The sequence below is a fragment of the Oxyura jamaicensis genome, chromosome 8, assembly GCF_011077185.1.
Source record: "Oxyura jamaicensis isolate SHBP4307 breed ruddy duck chromosome 8, BPBGC_Ojam_1.0, whole genome shotgun sequence".
NCBI lineage: Eukaryota > Metazoa > Chordata > Aves > Anseriformes > Anatidae > Oxyura > Oxyura jamaicensis.
Window position 1 is genome coordinate 14,053,866 of NC_048900.1, and position 9,707 is coordinate 14,063,572.

At 42.3% G+C, this 9,707-nt stretch overlaps 1 long non-coding RNA gene across 1 annotated transcript; it reads left to right on the forward strand.

Annotated features, from left to right (window-relative positions):
- Positions 1–1,535: 1,535 nt before the first annotated feature.
- LOC118171004 lies at positions 1,536–9,051 on the forward strand. The gene is made up of 3 exons (XR_004752996.1): positions 1,536–1,688; positions 3,259–3,260; positions 9,039–9,051. It is a non-coding gene; the product is annotated as an uncharacterized LOC118171004 (long non-coding RNA).
- Positions 9,052–9,707: the final 656 nt, after the last annotated feature.

The window sequence follows — 9,707 nt, forward strand, 5'->3', positions numbered from 1 at the left end:
AGTTATACTGAACTCCTCAAGGAATGGAAGTTAGCCCAAATTATTTTTTTTGGACAGCCAAAATATCTCTGCACTCAATTTTAAAACCAGGGTCCTCTAATAATATCTGAGCATAGCATTCAGCCTTTCTTTATTGGTGCAGGGAACTGCGCAGCAGAAAAAGCAATTGAGAACTGAATGCAGGCTGAATGCAGGCTGTGCCGATGCTAGCTCCAGTTCCTGCCTTTCTCCTTCTCAGTCGTAGGCCTGGACTGAATGAAGATAGCCCATGCTTTTGTGATTCAGATCACCAGTTGCACAATTGCAGAAATTAGCTTTAATTTTTCACAACCAGTACACCCACTATGAGGTTTCTCACTGATTCAATACATTTTGGTATTGTCAGTTTTCTACAGGACTTAATTCTGGGTGTATTTGGCCAGATGTTGGCAGTGGGTAAACTGAGGGGGTGGCTCTGTGAGAGAAAATCAGGGGCTACCCCATGCCAGACTGAGATACTTCCAGCCAGCTCCAACAGCCCCACCTTGGTGAAGAGTGAGCCCATCAGCAACAGCTGGCAGTGCCTGAGGGAAAGCACATATATGAAATGCCAAAATGCTGCATAGCAGTGAGGAGTGAGAAAAAAAGTGTGAGAGAAACAGTCAGAGTTGAAGTTCCCTTGCAGCTCATGGAGAGGACCATGGTGCAACAGGTATTCCTGGCTGGAGCAGTGGTCTGTGGAGGAACAATGCTGGAGCAGGGGAAAAGTGAGAGGAGGAAGAAATGTCAGACAGGAGCTGTTATGGGCTGATCACAGCCCCCATTTCCCATCCCTCTGCACTACTTGTTGAGGAGGAGGAGATGGCAAAGTTGGGACTAAGGAGTGATGCTATGCATGGGAAGAAGGGGTGGAGGGCAGAAGGTGTTTTAATTTGTCTTTGTTTCTTACTGTCCTCACTGTTCTAACTGGAAATGAATGAAATTAATTTTTCCTGAGATGAGTCTGTTGTCCCCATGATAGTAATTGGTGAATGATATCCCTGTCTTTCCTGTGACCCACGAACTTTTTAATCTTATTTTCTCCCCACACCCTGTTGAGGATGGGGAGTGAGAGAGTAGCTGGGTGGAGGTGTAGCATCTGATCAAGGTTAAACCATCATGAATGCCATCTGAAGTATGGCTTTATTTGCCTGCTATTTCAGGCTACCTGTGGTGTGAAGATACTGTAATACATGGAATCATAGAAACACAGAATATCCTGAGTTTTAAGGGAACTACAAGGATCATTGAGTCTAACTCCTGGCTCCACACAGGACCACCCAAAAATAAGACCCTGCATCTGAGAGCATTGTCTAAATGCTCCTTGAACTCCAGCAGGCTCAGTGCCATGACCACTGCCCTGGGGAGCCTGTCCCAGTGCCCAACCACCCTCTTGGTGCAGAACCTTTCCCTAACACCCAGCCTGCCCCTCCCCTGTCCCAGCTCCATGCCATTCCCTCGGGTCCTGTCGCTGTCTCCAGAAAGCAGAGCTCAGCGCCTGCCCCTCTGCTCCCCTCGTGAGGGAGCTGCAGGCCGCCATGAGGCCTCCCCTCAGCCTGCTCTGCTCTGGGCTGAACAAACCAAGGGACCTCAACTGCTCCTCATATGTCTTCCCCTCTAGACCCTTCACCATCTTCATAGTCCTCCCTTGGACACTCTCATGGTTTTAAGTCCTTTTTATATTGTGATGCCCCGAACTGCACACAGTACTCAAGGTGAGGCTGCATCAGCGCAGAGTAGAGCAGGACAGTAACTTCCTTCAGCCAACTAGCAATGTCGTGCTTGATGCACCCCAGGACACAGCTGGACCTTTTGGATACCAGGGCACAATACTGACTCATAATCAGCTTGCCATTGACCAGAACCCCCAGATCCCTTTCCTCAGGTCTGCTCTCTAGCCTCTTGTCCCCCTGTCTGTACATATACCCAGGGTTGCTCCATCCCAGGTACTGAATCTGAAACTTGCTCTTGTTGAATGTTATATGGCTGGTGATTATCCAGCCCTCTAATTTGTCAAGGTATCTCTGCAAGGCCTATTCACCCTCAAAGGAGTCAACAGCTCCTCCTAATCTACTATAATCTGCAAATTTACTGAGTATGCATTCAAGCCCTGCATCCAAATCATTTATAAAAATATTGAAGAGAACTGGCCCTAAAATGGAGAACCTCCATTCTCCCTGGGGAACCTCACATCTGACCATTCACCAGCCTGGTGTAACCCCATTTATATAACCAATTGAGCCTGAGCCATCAGCCAACTGTTCACCCATTGTATTATGTGTTTGTCCAGCTGCTAGACATTTTGTCACCTCTGTGTGTAGCAAGGTCTGCTAAGGCACATGGAAAATGAAGAAGTAATTGGTGACGCCAACATGACAAATCTGGTGGCCTTCTATGACAAGGTTACAGCATTTTTGGATAGGGGAAGAGCAATTGACATAACCTCCTTGGAATTCTGCAAAGCATTTGATACTGTCCTGAACAACATCCTTGTCTCTAAAGTGGTGAAGCAAAGATTTCACGGATGGAACACTTGGTGGGAAAGGAATTGTCTGGATGGTCACACTCAAATAGTTGCAATGGCTCACTGTTCAGGTGATCAGTGACGAGGGGTGTTCCTCAGGAGGTCCGTATTTGGACTGGTGCTGTTTAACATCTTTGTCAGTGACATGGACAGTGGGATTGAGTGCACCCTCAGAACATTTGCCAATGACACCAAGCTGTGTGGTGCTGTTGACACACTGGAGAAAAGGGATGCCATCCAGAGGGACCTTAACAGGTTTGAGAGCTGGGCCTGTGTAAACCTTATGAGCTTCAACAAGACCAAATTCAAGGTCCTGCACCTGGGTCAGGGTGGTCCCAAACATGAATGGGCAGAGAATGAACTGAGAGCAGCCCTGATGAGAAGGACCTGGGGGTGTTGATTGACAAGAAGCTCAACATGAGCTGGCAATGTGTGATTGCAGCCCAGAAATTCAACTGTATGCCGGGCTGCACCAAAAGAAGCATGGCCAGCAGGGCATGGGAGGGGATTCTCCCCCTTCTACTCTGTGCTCATCAGACCCCACCTGGAGCACTGTGTTCAGGTCTGGGGCCCTCAGCACTAGAAGGATATGGAAGTATTAGAACAACTCCAGAAGAGGGCCTCAAGAATGATCAAGGAGCTAGAGCTCCTCTTCTATGAAGACAAGCTGAGAGAGTTTGGGTTGTTCAGCCTGCAGAAGAGAAGGCTCCAGTGAGATGTTATAGTAGCCCTCCAGTACTTAAAGGGAGCCTACGGGAAAGCTGGGGAGGGACATTTTGCTGGGGAGTCTAGGGATAGGACAAGTACTAATGGCTTTAAAATAAGAGGGTAGATTTAGATTATAGGTCAGGAAGAAATTCTTTATTATGATGGTGCTGGGGCACTGGCACAGGTTGCCCAGAGAAGCCATGAATGCTCCATCCCTGGAAGTGTTCAAGGCTAGGCTGGATGGAGTTTTGTTAACTTGCTCTAGTGGGAGGTGTCTCTGCCCATAGCAGGGTAGATGGAATTATATGTTCTTTAAGGTCCCTTCTGACCCAAACCACTCTATCATTCTATGACTCATTCTAAGGATACTGAGAGAAACTACTTAAAAAATGTTTTAATGTCTGTCAAATAGGGAGATTTACAGGACCTATCAATAGTCTAACTCATAATAACTTTGTCAAGGGCTGTACTTTCAAAGTACTCTTACTTCCAGGAGGTTTAAGTATCTAACATACATAAAGGTTTCATGAATAGCTTTGGAAAACACGCTTCCATTAAAAAATAAGCCTGAAAGTCAGATGTTTATTTATTCAATATTTAACATATAGCTATTGTTACCCACTGTGAAGAATTCATACAGTGTTTAATGTCCCGTTCTATTTTGAGCAGACTTATAATTACAGGCAGCCCAGACCAGTTTTGGTCCTCATTCATGAAGTGAGCTGAATTTGTTCACCTATTTTTTCTATAGCCTTTTTGTCAAAGCTGAGACAGTTTTATTTTTCTTATTGGTTGTGTTCATTTGAATATCCACACATATTTTGAGGTATATTTTCACTGTGAATTCTGAATATGATTGCTACTTGAAGGAGGCTAGAAGTACTTCTCTAGCTTCCCTGCTGGGTGTTAATATTTGATACACTCCAGAGGAACAGCAGGTGGCATGCTACTTGCTTTTATTTAAAGAAGTGCTGTCTGAGCAAGTTGATAGCTGATCTGTCATTTAAACTGATGATGAATTGTGAAAATAACTTAGACTATGTAATTATCACTTCTATTAGGAGTAGAAATGAGTTGCATATTTTGGTCTCACAGCAATATACTTGTGACAAATACACAAGCAATTTGCCATCGGTTTGCCTATCCTGCAGTTCTGTTACATCCTGAAGAATAAAGCAGTCCCTGGCAGTTTCCCTAGTGTCGGTTTGGAAGTGCACCTCTCTCACCAAATTCAGAGTTTTATCTCCAGTAACTCACTTTGTAGTCACAGAAATATGCAAGTTCATTTTATGTGTTAGTGCATGAGAACACAAGAGCAACCTGGAAGATTAGTCTTTCACTGGCAATGTGCAACTAACCCTTTGAACATCCAAACTGCAATACTAAGTGGCCAAAACTGGGTCCCAGACATGAGCAATACCACATTGTCACTGATGGACTCATTAAGGAAATTTTGTAAGTTCCTGTACAGCAGTATAAGTCTTCTGAACCTGTTTGCTCTCATACTTCCATTTGTGTGCTGGTCATAAACTGGTCAAAGTTTTGCAAGTGATGCTTGTTATCCTGAAAAACTTACTGCTGCCATTTACATCCAGTATTGGAGAGCTATCCGGTGCATCCCTTTAAAAATGCTTCGTCTCTGCCGCTCCCTCACGGTCACTCTCTGCCCCTGCTCCACGTGCGGTCCCTCCCACGGGATGCTGTCCTTCCTAAACTGATCCTGTGTGGGCTTCCCACAGGCAGCAGCTCTTCAAGAACTGCTCCCACATGGCTCCACACCACGGGGTCCATCCATCCCTCAGGAGCAAACTGCTCCAGCACGGGTCCCCCACTGGCGGCAGCTCCCCTCAGACCCCCTGCTCCTGCGTGGGCTCCTCTCCATGGGCTGCAGCTCTGGCCCGGGGCCTGCTCCTGTGGGGGCTCTCCATGGGCTGAACATCAGATCCACCTGCTCCACCATGGAGATCTGCTCCAATGTGGATCACCAGAGGCTGCTCAGCTTTGGCCAGTGGCAGGCTCTTCTTTGGAACTGTCTAGAACTGGCTTGTCTCTGCTATGGAGCAGCTTCTGGACCCTTCTCACAGAGGCCACCCCTGCAGCTGCCTCACTACAAAAACCTTACCATCTAAACCTAAAACACTCATCAAATCCAAAGATTCTGAGGGTTCTATCTTCATCTTGAAGAGATGAGCTGATTTTGATCTTAAAGCTTAAAGGAGAAGGCACTGAATGCCCACGTCATATAGTGCATTCACTGGAGCTTATAAAGCAAATATCAATTGACCAATGAGTTGTAAACAACAGTCTGTGCTATTAAATTTGTTGCAGCTGAATATATGAAGATTTTTATATATGTGTATATATAACTGTATTTAGTGATGTGGAGAGTACTTTGATGGGAAAGCTGACAAAATCATGGAAGTTTTAAACTTGAAAACACATTTTTGCTAAATTCTCTCACTAACAGCATACTTCAAGGTAGTGGTTAGATCTTAGACATTATGTAACATTTCAATACATATACAAAACTGTTTTTAATTGTTTTTAAATGCTTGTATCATAAATGATTAAGTGCATAACATATCACAGAGGTGAAGTTACACAGTAGCAATGGTCAAGACAAGAGCTCTCCCAGAAGGGGGGTTTCATCAGCTGCTTATGATGGCTTTCTTGGGTTTTGGTTTTGACAGTCATCCTTGTCTATTTTTCAGGCTGTCCTGCCTCTTGGCATTTTGGTGATCACATTTCTCACATATTTACATTAAGTCCTTGCACACTGTGTCTGCCTGTACTATCACAATATTACCAAATACTTTCATACTGATGTTCCTTACACTATTTTAAATGCTTATATGGGGTTAAATGGAAACCAGTATTAATTCTATCCTGATTAGTACACTTACAATTTACAGATCTTTCAGGCATCTGCTTTGGCTACAGAGTTATAACATACTCTAGTCTGGGCTTGCTTAGATACTCAGTAGTGGTGTCTGTCTAAGATTGGCCCTTGTAACATTGGTTCAGTGACCATCACTACAGTGATCATTAGAGCACTCACCCAGGGAGATCTCCCAGTCTTTCTTCTGCCTGATGAAAACTAGAAATTGCTTCACTGAACTCTTTCAGACCTGATGAGTGTATTAGTTATTTAAAGTAGAAACACATAGCTGAAATGTCCTACAGCTTTACCAATGCAGCAGTAGCTTGATAATAAGGGCACTCACCAAGGATTTGGGAGACCTGAGTTCAGGTCTTAGCTTTTAATAGACTGAATGAGCCTTTGAGCTAACACCTCATTTTTCTTGATACTGCTGTAACTGGTACATGTTTGGGTATTTTTTCCTATGGTATCTTCTTAATAAGTTTCACTGAAAATGTTTCATTTTTTTATATGATCTTTGCACAGGCATTGCTTGTGGGGCACTGCTGAAACAGAATCAATTATAAATGTTTATTTTGGTGTATTCCCACAGCTCTTACAACCCCCAATTATAAACTCAGGTGACCCTGTTGTGCTAGCTATCATATAAATATAGGTAGACAGGACCTGGTGTGAGGACCTTATTACAAGCAATATAAATAGCATATATATTTTAAAAGGCAAAGAAGGAAAGACTCAAAATATTGGGTAAAGATCAAGTGGTTTTGCTTTATTGCTCTTTATTGCCTTTGAAACAGAAGTAGGTTTTCTTAAGAAGAGTAAATTCTGTTCATCTATCACTGACATCCATTTTGCTTCCCTGTAAATTGGCTGCTACTGTACTTATAATCAGCTTAGGGTGATTATTCTAGAAAGATGACCAATAGGTGTTCAGGACTTTCAGGATCCAATTCTGTATTTACTTCCTGATATTTCCACTTTCCTTATTTATTTATTTATTTATTTTTAAAGTTCTATGATACTTGGCACTGTTATAAAGTAGAACCTTGGAATTCAATGGTTCTGTAAGCATTATAATGTTCTTTAATTAAAAATATCTGAACAGAGCAACCTGATAGTAACTTTCACCATTTCACAGTTGCAAAATAAATAAGCCCCAGTCATATTTCAAGTTTCAAAGGCAAGTGGCAAAATGATAAATGTGATGCTTAATTAAGTACCATACTTCTGCAGGCTAGCCTGGGATTTTGTGAGGACTTAGGTGTTATGTACTGTGGTGTTGCCAGAGCTTTGGAAGAAAAATTTTGCTCCTGTGGTTAAACCAGGTATTCCCTCAATGGTACTGGAAATGTGATTCACTTAAAGATGGCTGAAAAATCCTATTCCAAGTTTACATCATTTGGTTAAGTGATTCACACAGTATCAATTGATGCTAATTAAGTTCTGCTTGCATTAGAATTACATAGACATTCAGGCTTTGTTTTAAGCGCAGATAGAGGCTTCCTTTCAAATACTTTAGACCCTGTGATGTTCATTTTATTAGGCAAAGAAGATGGCTGACATAGCCTGAGCAGTCCAGTGTAGTCAGGTGGGATTAGATCCTGAAACTGTCGGGACTCCTTCATCTGCAGGCTCAGGAAAGCAGGATAAGAAAGCACAGCTAAGGTGACAGAAGGTGGCAGGGGATTTTTCTGAGACTAATGTATGGGCCTCACAAAAGCCTGATTTCTCAAGGGCATAAATGAAAGTAGCAGAATTATTTCTGCCTGAACTTTGATTAATACAGTGCCTATGAAAAGAAACATGATAGCTGGCAGTGTACTCCTTAGAGACAAGCATTTTTTGTAAAGTTGAAAATTTGCAAGAGATGCCTGTAGAATATGTTACATTTCAGGGGGCTGAAGAATAGCTATCCATAAATATACAAGCCTACTTAAAAAATGATTTTCAAAAGCAGTATTTTACATTTTCTCAGAGTATTGTACAGTCTTACCCGAAGGAATCAATTTTATCATCTATTACTTTATTTTAATATATGGCTTTGCCAGGATGTGAATTGCATATATAATTTACTTATGTATAATTGAACAGTTTCCCAGGTCTGGGACTCATCCTAACATAGTTGTCCCTTGTCAGCTTCATTTGACAAAGAGAAAGGGTAGCATTTTTACCCCTGCTTTATTTTTCATAACTAATTTATGTTACATCCCTTTGATTCCAGCTGTTAAAATTAAAAAAAAAAAAAAAAGGGGGGGGGGGGGGGGACACGACGACAACTAATTCTTTTTTCCCTAGTTGAAGAAAAATTCCTCAGAGAGGATAAATTAGGAGAAGAGGCTGAAATCAGTAGAGTGGAGTGATTTGGTTGAGTTCATGAGTTCATGCCTTCTGAGTAAGCTTTCAGATAAACAACTGGGACACCTCCTCTTTTGTCTGCTGCATGGCAGGCACCAATATACCAGGGACTCAGAGCTGCAAGTGGAGACACAGGATGTGGTTTGCTTGTCTGTGTCTATTCTAGAGGGAGAGGGATGGACAATGAGCCTCCTGATGGACTGTCATTTCTGAATCTCAGATAAGTGTCTTGCAAATAAATCTATGTTAGAAACAACAATTAGCAGGAGGATTAAAAACAAACAAACAAAACCAACAACAACAAAAACCTTACTTTCCCCGATGTAGTTTCTTTTATGAGACTACAGATGGCTCGAGTTACTCAAAAAAGACATACAGATGTTTGCCCGCAGCAAGTTTCTGTGTAGCATAGAAATGGTAATACTTTGCCTAGACTTACCTATCTTGTATTATATCCAAAGATAATCAATTCCTCCTGGAAGGACCCTGATGCATTAGAAAGCCTTTGTTGCCCTGACCAACTTTACCTGCATTCCTCACTCTGCCTGTGAGCCCATGGGCCCCATTTCATCCCGGCCTGCCTCTTGGTCTTGCTACAGCAATGCCAATGAGGTGGTTCTCCTCTCCTCTGTTCTGTCTCCTGGATGAACCACTCACAGGAGCTGAGACACCCAGTCAATGGGACTATGTTGTCTTTTCCACTCATTGTAATTATTGGAGCAATCCTCCATGAGCAGGATTTATAGTCTCTGTCAAAGAGCTGTGCACGGGGATTTTCATTACATTCATTCCATTTGTATTTTTCTGTTGAAGGAAAGAAAATCATCTCATGTCAGTAGTTTTTTTTTTTTTTTTTTTTTTTTTCCCCCGAGGCATTCTTACAGAATCTTTTTGTTTGTTTGTTTGTTTCTTTTTATTCCCCCCCCATTCATCTGAGTTTACCAAATTTAATATACAAACAAACAAAAATGAATAGACATACATAACAAAAGTGCAAGATCTACAAGAGAGGATACAGGACTGAGAATTATAGCAGCAGTTTGAGAGTAATTCTTAGTGTATTTTTCCCTGTGAACAGGCTGTCTTTGCAGCCTAAGAGCTCTGGAAATTATTATTATTTGTTGTTGTTGGTGGATGTGTTCTATTTTTTGTTGTTGTTGTTCAGTTTTATTTTTTCTTATAAAAAAAAAAAAAAAAGTGATTCTGGTCCAAAGACCACTG